The 12,689-nt window shown below is 37.3% G+C and overlaps 1 long non-coding RNA gene across 1 annotated transcript in view; it reads left to right on the top strand.

Moving 5' to 3' along the window:
• LOC139764967 (uncharacterized) overlaps positions 1-12,389 on the top strand; it is a 35,490-nt gene extending 23,101 nt beyond the window's left edge. Inside the window, exon 2 of the long non-coding RNA XR_011716528.1 lies at positions 11,744-12,389. This is a non-coding gene — a long non-coding RNA (uncharacterized lncRNA). The remainder of the gene's footprint in view (positions 1-11,743) is intronic.
• Positions 12,390-12,689: the final 300 nt, after the last annotated feature.

Below are 12,689 nucleotides of genomic sequence, written 5' to 3'. Positions count from 1 at the left end.
GTGGGAAGTATTCTTTCTCCCCTATCCCCAGGGATTATATAAATATATATATATATATATATATATATATATATATATATATATATATATATATATATATATATATATATATATATATATTATCCCTGGGGATAGGGGATTAAGAATACTTCCCACGTATTCCCTGCGTGTCGTAGAAGGCGACTAAAAGGGGAGGGAGCGGGAGGCTGGAAATCCTCCTCTCTCGTTTTTTTTTTTTTGATTTTCCAAAAGAAGGAACAGAGGGGGCCAGGTGAGGATATTCCAAAAAAGGCCCAGTCCTCTGTTCTTAACGCTACCTCGCCAACGCGGGAAATGGCAAATAGTTTAAAAGAAAGAAAGAAATATATATATATATATATATATATATATATATATATATATATATATATATATATATATATATATATATATATATATATATATATATTCCTATGAGTCCACGGGGAAAATGAAACACGAAAAGTTCCCAAATGCACTTTCGTGTAATAATCACATAATTAGCGGAGACACAAGAGAGGAATATATCAGTCAGTTGATATACATCGAAGAGACGAAGCTAGGACGCCATTTGGTAAACATGTGATTGTCACAATCACATATCACAATCACATATTCCACACATTCTTCAAGGCTCCCAGGATCTTCGCCTCCTCCCCCACCCTATGATTCACTTCCGCTACTATGGTTCCATCCGCTGCCAGATCCACTCCCTGATATATAAAACACTTTACTTCCTCCAGTTTTTCTCCATTCAAACTTACCTCCCAATTGACTTGACCCTCAACCCTAATGTACCTAATAACCTTGCTCTTATTCACATTCACTCTTAACTTTCTTCTTTCACACACTTTACCAAACTCAGTCACCAGCTTCTGCAGTTTCTTACATGAATCAGCCACCAGCGCTGTATCATCAGCGAACAACAACTGACTCACTTCCCAAGCTCTCTCAACCAGAACAGACTGCATACTTGCCCCTCTTTCCAAAACTCTTGCATTCACCTCCCTAACAACCCCATCCATAAACAAATTAAACAACCATCGAGACATCACACACCCCTGCCGCAAACCTACATTCACTGAGAACCAATCACTTTCCTCTCTTCCTACACTTACACAGGCCTTACATGCGAATAGTTAAAAAAAAAAAAAAAAATATATGTGTATATATATATATATATATATATATATATATATATATATATATATATATATATATATATATATATATATATATATATATATGTATACATATATATATATATATATATATATATATATATATATATATATATATATATATATATATATATGTATATATATATATTTTCTTTTTTTTTTTGCCTCTGTCTCCCGCGTTTGCGAGGTAGCGCAAGGAAGCAGACGAAAGAAATGGACCAACCCACCCCCATACACATGTATATACATACGTCCACACACGCAAATATACATACCTACACAGCTTTCCATGGTTTACCCCAGACGCTTCACATGCCCTGATTCAATCCATTGACAGCACGTCAACCCCGGTATACCACATCGCTCCAATTCACTCTATTCCTTGCCCTCCTTTCACCCTCCTGCATGTTCAGGCCCCTATCACACAAAATCTTTTTCATTCCATCTTTCCACCTCCAATTTGGTCTCCCTCTTCTCGTTCCCTCCACCTCCGACACATATATCCTCTTGGTCAATCTTTCCTCACTCATTCTCTCCATGTGCCCAAACCATTTCAAAACACCCTCTTCTGCTCTCTCAACCACGCTCTTTTTATTTCCACACATCTCTCTTACCCTTACGTTACTTACTCGATCAAACCACCTCACACCACACATTGTCCTCAAACATCTCATTTCCAGCACATCCATCCTCCTGCGCACCACTCTATCCATAGCCCACGCCTCGCAACCATAAAACATTGTTGGAACCACTATTCCTTCAAACATACCCATTTTTGCTTTCCGAGATAATGTTCTCGACTTCCACACATTCTTCAAGGCTCCCAGAATTTTCGCCCCCTCCCCCACCCTATGATCCACTTCCGCTTCCATGGTTCCATCCGCTGCCAGATCCACTCCCAGATATCTAAAACACTTCACTTCCTCCAGTTTTTCTCCATTCAAACTCACCTCCCAATTGACTTGACCCTCAACCCTACTGTACCTAATAACCTTGCTCTTATTCACATTTACTCTTAATTTTCGTCTTCCACACACTTTGCCAAACTCAGTCACCAGCTTCTGCAGTTTCTCACATGAATCAGCCACCAGCGCTGTATCATCAGCGAACAACAACTGACTCACTTCCCAAGCTCTCTCATCCCCAACAGACTTCATACTTGCCCCTCTTTCCAAAACTCTTGCATATACCTCCCTAACAACCCCATCCATAAACAAATTAAACAACCATGGAGACATCACACACCCCTGCCGCAAACCTACATTCACTGAGAACCAATCACTTTCCTCTCTTCCTACACGTACACATGCCTTACATCCTCGATAAAAACTTTTCACTGCTTCTAACAACTTTCCTCCCACACCATATATTCTTAATACCTTCCACAGAGCATCTCTATCAACTCTATCATATGCCTTCTCCAGATCCATAAATGCTACATACAAATCCATTTGCTTTTCTAAGTATTTCTCACATACATTCTTCAAAGGAAACACCTGATCCACACATCCTCTACCACTTCTGAAACCACACTGCTCTTCCCCAATCTGATGCTCTGTACATGCCTTCACCCTCTCAATCAATACCCTCCCTTATAATTTACCAGGAATACTCAACAAACCTCTTTAATTTGAGCACTCACTCTTTGCCTTTGTACAATGGCACTATGCACGCATTCCGCCAATTTGAGCACTCACCCTTTGCCTTTGTACAATGGCACTATGCACGCATTCCGCCAATCCTCAGGCACCTCACCATGAGTCATACATACATTAAATAACCTTACCAACCAGTCAACAATACAGTCACCCCCTTTTGTAATAAATTCCTCTGCAATACCATCCAAACCTGCTGCCTTGCCGGCTTTCATCTTCCGCAAAGCTTTCACTACCTCTTCTCTGATTACCAAATCATTTTCCCTAACCCTCTCACTTTGCACACCACCTCGACCAAAACACCCTATATCTGCCACTTTATCATCAAACACATTCAACAAACCTTCAAAATACTCACTCCATCTCCTTCTCACATCACCACTACTTGTTTTCACCTCCCCATTTGCGCCCTTCACTGAAGTTCCCATTTGCTCCCTTGTCTCATATATATATATATATATATATATATATATATATATATATATATATATATATATATATATATATATATATATATATATATATATATACATATATATATATATATATATATATATATATATATATATATATATATATATATATATATATGTATATATATATATATATTGTCCCTGGGGATAGGGGATTAAGAATACTTCCCACGTATTCCCTGCGTGTCGTAGAAGGCGACTAAAAGGGGAGGGATCGGGGGGCTGGAAATCCTCCCCTCTCGGTTTTTTTTTTTTTTTTAATTTTCCAAAAGAAGGAACAGAGAATTGGGCCAGGTGAGGGTATTCCTCAAAGGCCCAGTCCTCTGTTCTTAACGCTACCTCGCCAATGCGGGAAATGGCGAATAGTTTGAAAAAAAAGAAAAAAAAAAAAAAAAAAATATATATATATATATATATATATATATATATATATATATATATATATATATATATATATATATATATATATATATATATATATATATTGGAAAGGATCACAATTTTGCGCGTGATCAAGATATTCCTATGAGTCCACGGGGAAAATGAAACACGAAAACTTCCCAAGTGCACTTTCGTGTAATAATCACATCATCAGGGGAGACACAAGAGAGGAATATAACAGTCAGTTGATATACATCGAAGAGACGAAGCTAGGACGCCATTTGGTAAACATGTGATTGTCGAAAACATACAACGAGCGTTCATAAACTTATCATTTTACAAATCTTATCAACAATAAAGATGTCTATTTTGTACAGACCATCACTAATATTAAGATTATAATTCTTTGCTTATTTAATAATAGAAGATTCAATGATATTTCTCTTGGTAATAGAGTTAGAGTTAACAACTGAGATGGCGTTACACCAGTCAATACAATGATCATAGTTTTTAACATGATTAAACAAGGCATTTGATTCCTGTCCCGTTCTTATACTATATTTATGTTGCTTAAGTCTAACAGAAAGATCCTTACCAGTCTGACCAACATAAAATTTATCACAGTTTCCACAAGGAACTTTATAGATGCAACCAAGAGAATTTTCTGGTGAATTCCTGATTAAGATATTCTTTATAGTATTATTGTTGCTAAAGGCAACATTTACATTAAAGGATTTAAGCAACATGGGAAGCAAAGTGAAATTATTATTAAAAGGGAGAACTAAAAGATTCTTGGTGTTAATGGGAGGTTTGGGCTCAACTCTATAAAATGATTTCTTTGCTAACTTAAGGGATTTATCAATGAAAGATCTACGGTACTTTAACTCAGATCCAATAGAATTTATCTTCTCAAACTCATCATCAATAAACTCTGGAATGCAAATACGTAATGCCCTTAGGAACATAGATTGAAATGATGATAATCTAACTCTGTCATGTTGAGATGAGTAATAATGGATATATGAACATACATTGGTGGGTTTTCTGTATATGCTAAACTTAAACTTGTTTCCTTGTCTATGGATCATGCAATCTAAAAATGGTAACATACCATTATTTTCATTTTCTACAGTAAATTTGATGGAAGGTACTAAATTGTTAAGTAAGGGGAGAAATATTTGTAAATTTTCATCTGTTGGCCAAACACAAAGAACATTATCTACATACCTAAACCAAATTGCATTAGAAGGTAAGATATCCTTTAGTAATTTTGTTTCAAAAAATTCCATATAAAGATTACTAAGTACAGGTGAAAGAGGGGTTAACCATTGCCACACCAAATTTTTGAGCATAATAATATCCATTAAATTGAAATACACAGTCTTTTATAAACAATTTTATAAGTTCAATGAAATTAGACTTTGAAACAGGTAATTGAATATCATCCAAGACATCAAATAAATATTTTAAAAGGTCATCAACAGGAACTTTAGTGAAAAGTGAGGAAACATCAAAGCTAACTAGTTTGAAATCAAAATTAATGTTGATATTGTTTAGCTTGTTGACTAAATCTACATTTTTCATGATATTAGAATTTGATACCTTACCTACTAAAGGGCTTAATAAGGAAACTAACCATTTTGATAATTTATATGTGATGGAGCCTACTGAACTCACTATAGGTCTTGCTGGAAAATTTTGTTTATGTGTTTTGATAAGTCCATACATATATGGCAATGAAGGGGACAAAGATGACAAATTTTTGATAAGAGAAATGTTACCTTTCAACAACAACTTCATTTCTTTATTGAAGTGAGAATTAACTGCTTCTAATTGATTTTTACTAAGTTTAGAATATGTTGTGTTATCATTTAGAAGATCATTCATTTTAGATAAATAGTTACTTTTGTCTAAAATCACAAGTACCCTAGATCTTTCATTGATAAATCCCTTAAGTTAGGAAAGAAATCATTTTATAGAGTTGAGCCCAAACCTCCCATTAACACCAAGAATCTTTTAGTTCTCCCTTTTAATAATAATTTCACTTTGCTTCCCATGTTGCTTAAATCCTTTAATGTAAATGTTGCCTTTAGCAACAATAATACTATAAAGAATATCTTAATCAGGAATTCACCAGAAAATTCTCTTGGTTGCATCTATAAAGTTCCTTGTGGAAACTGTGATAAATTTTATGTTGGTCAGACTGGTAAGGATCTTTCTGTTAGACTTAAGCAACATAAATATAGTATAAGAACGGGACAGGAATCAAATGCCTTGTTTAATCATGTTAAAAACTATGATCATTGTATTGACTGGAGTAACGCCATCTCAGTTGTTAACTCTAACTCTATTACCAAGAGAAATATCATTGAATCTTCTATTATTAAATACACAAAGAATCATAATCTTAATATTAGTGATGGTCTGTACAAATTAGATAACTTTATTGTTGATAAGATTTGTAAAATGATAAGATTATGAACTCTCGTTGTATGTTTTGGACAATCACATGTTTACCAAATGGCGTCCTAGCTTCGTCTCTTCGATGTATATCAACTGACTGTTATATTCCTCTCTTGTGTCTCCCCTGATGATGTGATTATTACACGAAAGTGCACTTGGGAACTTTTCGTGTTTCATTTTACCCGTGGACTCATAGGAATATATATATATATATATATATATATATATATATATATATATATATATATATATATATATATATATATATATATATATATATACATATATATACATATATATATATATATATATATATATATATATATATATATATATATATATATATATATATATGTATATATATATATATATATATATATATATATATATATATATATATATATATATATATATATATATATATATATATATATATATATATATATATATATATATATATTGGGAACTTTTCGCCTTTCACTGTCCTGCCTGTTCAGGCCCCTGATCCCTCAAAATCTTTTTCACTCTATTTTTCCACCTCCAATTTGGTCTCCCAATTCTCCTCGTTCCCTCCACTTCTGACACATATATTCTGTTGGTCAATCTTTCCTTACTCTTTCTCTCCATGCGACCAAACCATGTCAAAACACCCTCTTCTGCTCTCTCAACCACACTCTTTTTATTACCCTATTATTACTTACTCGATCATACCACCTCACACCAGATATTGTCTTCAAGCATCTCATTTCCAGCACATTTACCCTCCCCTGCACAACTCTATCCATAGCGCACGCCTCGCAACCATATAACAATGTTCCTTCAAACATACCGATTTTTGCTTTTCGAGATAATGTTCTCGACTTCCACACATTTTTCAATTCTCCCAGAATTTTCGCCCCATCCCCCACCCTATGATTCACTTCCGCTTCCATGGTTCCATCCGCTGCCAAATCCACTCCAAGATATCTAAAACACTTCACTTCCTCCAGTTTTTCTACATTCAAATTTACCTCCCAGTTGACTTGTCCCTCAACCCTACTGTACCTAGTAGCCCTGCTCTTATTCACATTTACTCTCAGCTTTCTTCTTTCACACACTTTACCAAACTCAGTCACCAGCTTCTGCAGTTTCTCACGTGAGTCAGCCACCAGCGCTGTATCATCAGCGAACAACAACTGTCTCATTTCCCAAGCTCTCTCATCCACAACGGACTGCATACTTGCCCCCCCCCCCCATTTCCAAAACTCTTGCATTCACCTCCCTAACAACCCCATCCGTAAACAAATTAAACAACCATGGAGACATCACATACGCCTGCCGCACACCTACATTCACTGAGAACCAATGACTCTCCTTTCTTCCTACACATACACATGCCTTACATCCTCGATAAAAACTTTTCATTGCTTCCAACAACTTGCCTCCCACATCATATATTCTTAATACCTTCCACAGAGGATCTCTATCAACTCTATCATATGCCTTCTCCAGATCCATAAATACTACATACAAATCCATTTGCTTTTCTAAGTATGTACCATTTATCGATCTGGAGAAGGCATATGATAAAGTTGATAGAGATACGCTGTGGAAGGTATTAAGTGGAGTGGGAGACAAGTTGCTAGAAGCAGTAAAAAATTTTTTATCGAGGATGTAAGGCATGTGTACGAGTAGGAAGAGAGGAAAGTGATTGGTTCTCAGAGAATGTCCGTTTGTGGAAGGGGTGGGTGATGTTTCCATGGTTGTTTAATTTGTTTATGGATGCTGTTGTCAGGGAGGTGAATTCAAGAATTTTGGAGATAGGGCAAGTATGCAATCTGTTGTGGATGAGTGGGCTTGGGATGTGAATCAGATGTTCGCTGATGATACAGCGCTGGTGGCTGATTCTGGCGAGAAACTGCAGAAGCTGGTGGCTGAGTTTGAGATAGCGCTATGAAAAGACAACAAAGGCCATATTTGTTCACGCTCAGTCTCTATCTGTTATGTTTAATGCACCGAAACCACATCTCCCTTTCCACATCCACGCCCCAAAAAACTTCCATGGTTTACCCCAGACCCTTCACATGCCCTGGATCAATCCATTGACAGCACGTCGACCCCGGTATAACACAGCGTTCCAATTCACTCCATTCCTTGCACGCCTTTCACCCTCCTGCATATTTAGGCTCCGATCGCCCAAAATCTTTTTCACTCCATCCTTCCACCTCCAATTTGATCTCCCACTTCTCCTCGTTCCCTTCACCTCTGACACATATATCCTCTTTGTCAATATTTCCTCACTCATTCTCTCTATGTGACCAAACCATTTCAATACACCTTCTTATGCTATCCCAACCACACTCCTTTTATTACCACACATCTCGCGTACCCTTTCATGACTTACTCGATCAAACCACCTCACACTACATATTGTCCTTGAAACATCTAATTTCCAACACATCCACCCTCCTCAACACAATGCTATCTATAGCCCACGCCTTGCAACCATATAACATTGTTGGAACCACAATTCCTTCAAACATACCCATTTTTGCTTTCAGAGAAATTGCTCTCGCCTGCCACACATTTTTTCAACGCTCCCAGAACTCTCGTCTCCTCCCCCACCCTGTGATTCACTTCCGCTTCCATGGTTCCTTCTGCAACCAAATCCACTCCCAGATATCTAAAACACTTCACTGCCTCCAGTTTTTCTCCATTCCAACTTACTTCCCAGTTGACTTGTCCCTCAACCGTACTGTACCTGATAACCTTGCTCTTATTCACATTCACTCTCCACTTTCTTCTTTCACACACTTTACCAAACTCAGTCACCAGCTTCTGCAGTTTCTCACATGAATCAGCCACCAGCGCTGTATCATCAGCGAACAACAACTGACTCACTTCCCCAGCCCTCTCATCCACAACAGACTCCATACTTGCCCCTCTCTCCAAAACTCTTCCATTCACCTCCCTAACAACATCCATAAACAAATTAAACAACAATGGAAACATCACGCACCCCTGCCGCAAACCGACATTCACTGAGTAACAATCACTTTCCTCTCCTCCGACTCGTACACATGCCTAAAAAAATGTTCACTTCTAGCAACTTGTCTCCCACTCCATATACATGTACTTCCTTCTACGGAGCATCTCTATCAATTGTATCAAATGCCTTCTCCAGATCTATAAATTGTATATACAAATCTATTTGTTTTTCTAAGTATTTCTCAAATACATTCTTCAAAGCAAACACCTGAACCACACATCCTTTACTACTTCTGAAACGAGACTGCTCCTTCCCAATCTGATGTTCTGTACATGCCTACACCCTCTCAATTAATACCCTCCCATATGATTTCCCAGGAATACCTAACAAACTTATACCTCTGTAATTTGAACACCCACCTTTATATCAATTGCCTTTGTGGAATGGAACTATGCATGTATTCCGCCAGTCCGCAGGTAATTCACCATGAACCATACATACATTGAATATCCTCACCAACCAGTCAACATCACAGTCATCACCTTTTTTGATAAATTCCACTGCAATACCCTCCAAACCCGCTGCCTTGCCGGCTTTCATCTTCCGTAAAGCTTTCACTACGTCTTCTCTGTTTACCAAAGCACTCCCCTGACCCTCTCACTTCTCACACCACCTCGACCAAAATACCCTATATCTGCCACTCTGTCATCTAACACATTCAAGAAACCTTCAAAATACTCACTCCATCTCCTCACATCACCACTACTTGTTATTACCTCCCCATTAGCCCCCTTCACCGATGTTCCCGTTTGTTCTCTTGTCTTACGCACTTTATTTACCTCCTTCCAAAACGTCTTTCTATTCTCCCTAAAATTTAATGATACTCTCTCATCCCAACTCTCATTTGCCCTCTTTTTCATCTCTTGCACTTTTCTCTTGACCTCCTGCCTCTTTCTTTTATACATATACCAGTCATTTGCCCTATTTCTCTGCAAAATCATCCAAATGCCTCTCTCTTCTCTTTCACTAATAATCTTTCTTCTTCATCCCACCACTTACTACCCTTTCTAATCTGCCCATCTCCCACGCTTCTATTGCCACAAGCATCTTTTGCGCAAGCCATCAATGCTTCCCTAAATTCATCCCATTCCTCTTCCACTCCCTTTCCGTCCTTTGCTCTCACCTTTTTCCATTCTGTATCAGTCCCTCCTGGTACTTCCTCACACAAGTTTCCTTCCCAAGCTCACTTACTCTCACCACTCTCTTCACCCCAGCATTTTCTTTTCTTTTCTGAAAACCTCTACAAATCTTCGTCTTTGCCTCCATAAGATAATGATCCGATATCCCTCCAGTTAAACCTTTCACTACATTAACATCCAAAAGCCTCTTTTACGCTCCTATCAATTAACGCGTAATCCAATAACGCTCTCTGGCCATCTCTCCTACTTACATACGTATACTTATGTATATCTCTCTTTATAAACCAGGTATTCCCAATCACCAGTCCTTTTCGAGCACACAAATCTACAAGCTCTTCACCATTTCCATTTACAACACTGAACACCCCATGTACACCAATTATTCCCTCAAATGCCACATTACTCACGTTTGCATTCAAATCACATATCACTATAACCCGGTCTCGTGCATCAAAACTGTTAACACACTCACTCAGCTGCTCCCAAAACACTGGCATCTCATGATCTTTCTTCTCATGCCCAGGTGCATAGGCACCAATAATCAGCCACCCCTCTCCATCCAGTTTCAGTTTCACTCATATCAATCTTGAGTTTACTTTCTTACACTATCACATATTCCCACAATTGTTTTAGTAGTGCTACTCCTTCCTTCCTTCGTCTTCTCCCCAACCCCTGACTTTACTCCCAAAACATTCCCAAACCACTGTTCCTCTTTACCCTTGATCTTCGTTTCACTCAAAGCCAAAACATCCAGGTTCCTTTCCTCGTTTTTTTCGCATCTTGGTTACATCCACACACATTCAAACACCCTAATCTGAGCCTTCGATGAGGATGAGCACTCCCCGCGTGACTCCTTCTTCTGTTTCCCCTTTTCGAAAGTTGGAATATAAGGAGGCGAGGGTTTCCAGCCCCTCGATTCCGACTCCTTTATATAACAAATACGATTATGGAATAATGATAATTTAATCATATCAGATCTCAGCGAATCTTATCATTATCAAGTAATCAAACAATGACAGTGTAAACTCAGGTATAGAATTTGATAAACATTATCATCTTGTAAAACCGCAGTGAAAAACCTGAAGATTCATTTTGTTTCTTTCTTTCTTGTAATTCCTGTTCCTTTTAATCACTTAATAAGGATAGTTAGCGAGTGTACCGCCTTAGCTTTTCACCACTACAGTTTTCTCACGGGTGTTCATGAGCTGGAAAGTATTTACGATTTTCTATGTCGTTTTGGTTTTTCTATCTTTTCTAGTCATTGTAGATGATGTGTTTACTTGCTTTTTAGGAGGTGATATCAATCAAGAGTATATCAACACTATTGTTTTCTGGTTTCTAGACGCACTTATTTACAATAAGCACGTCATTGTACTATCATGTATCACACGGATCTGACTTTCAGATTAGTAACGATGTCGGAGCTGAGCTGGGATGTCAACTGGCGGATGGGTTACTCACCAACCCTTACGCTGAGAAGATCTGTATGGCGATAGGGTATCAGGTCCGCGTCATCCTGAGCCATCACACCCTGAGAGACTTCAACATTGACTTGTCCCGCATGAAATATAAACAGATAAAGATCATGACCAAATGGCTGCCGGTCAAAGCAAATTTGAAATCCAATCTGTAAACTTACGTCTGTCAGCAGGAAAATGTCACTGTGTGTTATAATATCTCTAACACCATATTGGCTTTCTCCTCCAGTTGAAAAAGAAAATGACAAATATTTACCATCATACAGGGAAATTGGAAAGGAAGCAAGTTTTGATATGTCATGATCATAGTGCTTAACACTCTTAACCCTAAAGTGGAAGCTGTAACACACATTTCAAGTAAATATTGTTTTACATATCTTAAACATTCCATTAACCAGATCATAAGACAGAAAACTTATTTCATCTAGATATTTATTAGTGAACAGCCTTCAACAGAATATATTCAGAGCGAAAAAAGGAAAAATTATCCTTGGTTAATGTAGTCCAGCTTCCAGATGAAGGTGTCCATTATTGAATCATGTACTGTGTTCTAAAAGTGACATTGTCTGATAATGCATGAGTTTCATTGGGAGATATCCTGAGAAATGAAAAGAGATTTTCTGTACTAGATAAGATCATTTTTAGCGACGAAAACGATATTCTCTCAGAATTATTGCCACCAGGTAGTGTAGACAATTTATAAGAAGTCATGTATTCATGAATGCAGTAATTAAAACAATCTACTCAGAAAAATATGTAAGATTAAAACATGATATACAAGAATTTAAATATGTTTACGATCGGAGAGAGTTTAATGAGGAACTATGGTAGGTATGATTAGAAGCATGTCAGATATGATACTTAACATTTAAT

This window comes from Panulirus ornatus, chromosome 52 (genome assembly GCF_036320965.1).
Source record: "Panulirus ornatus isolate Po-2019 chromosome 52, ASM3632096v1, whole genome shotgun sequence".
Taxonomy (NCBI): Eukaryota; Metazoa; Arthropoda; class Malacostraca; order Decapoda; family Palinuridae; genus Panulirus; species Panulirus ornatus.
This window is presented reverse-complemented; position numbering and strand designations above follow the sequence as displayed.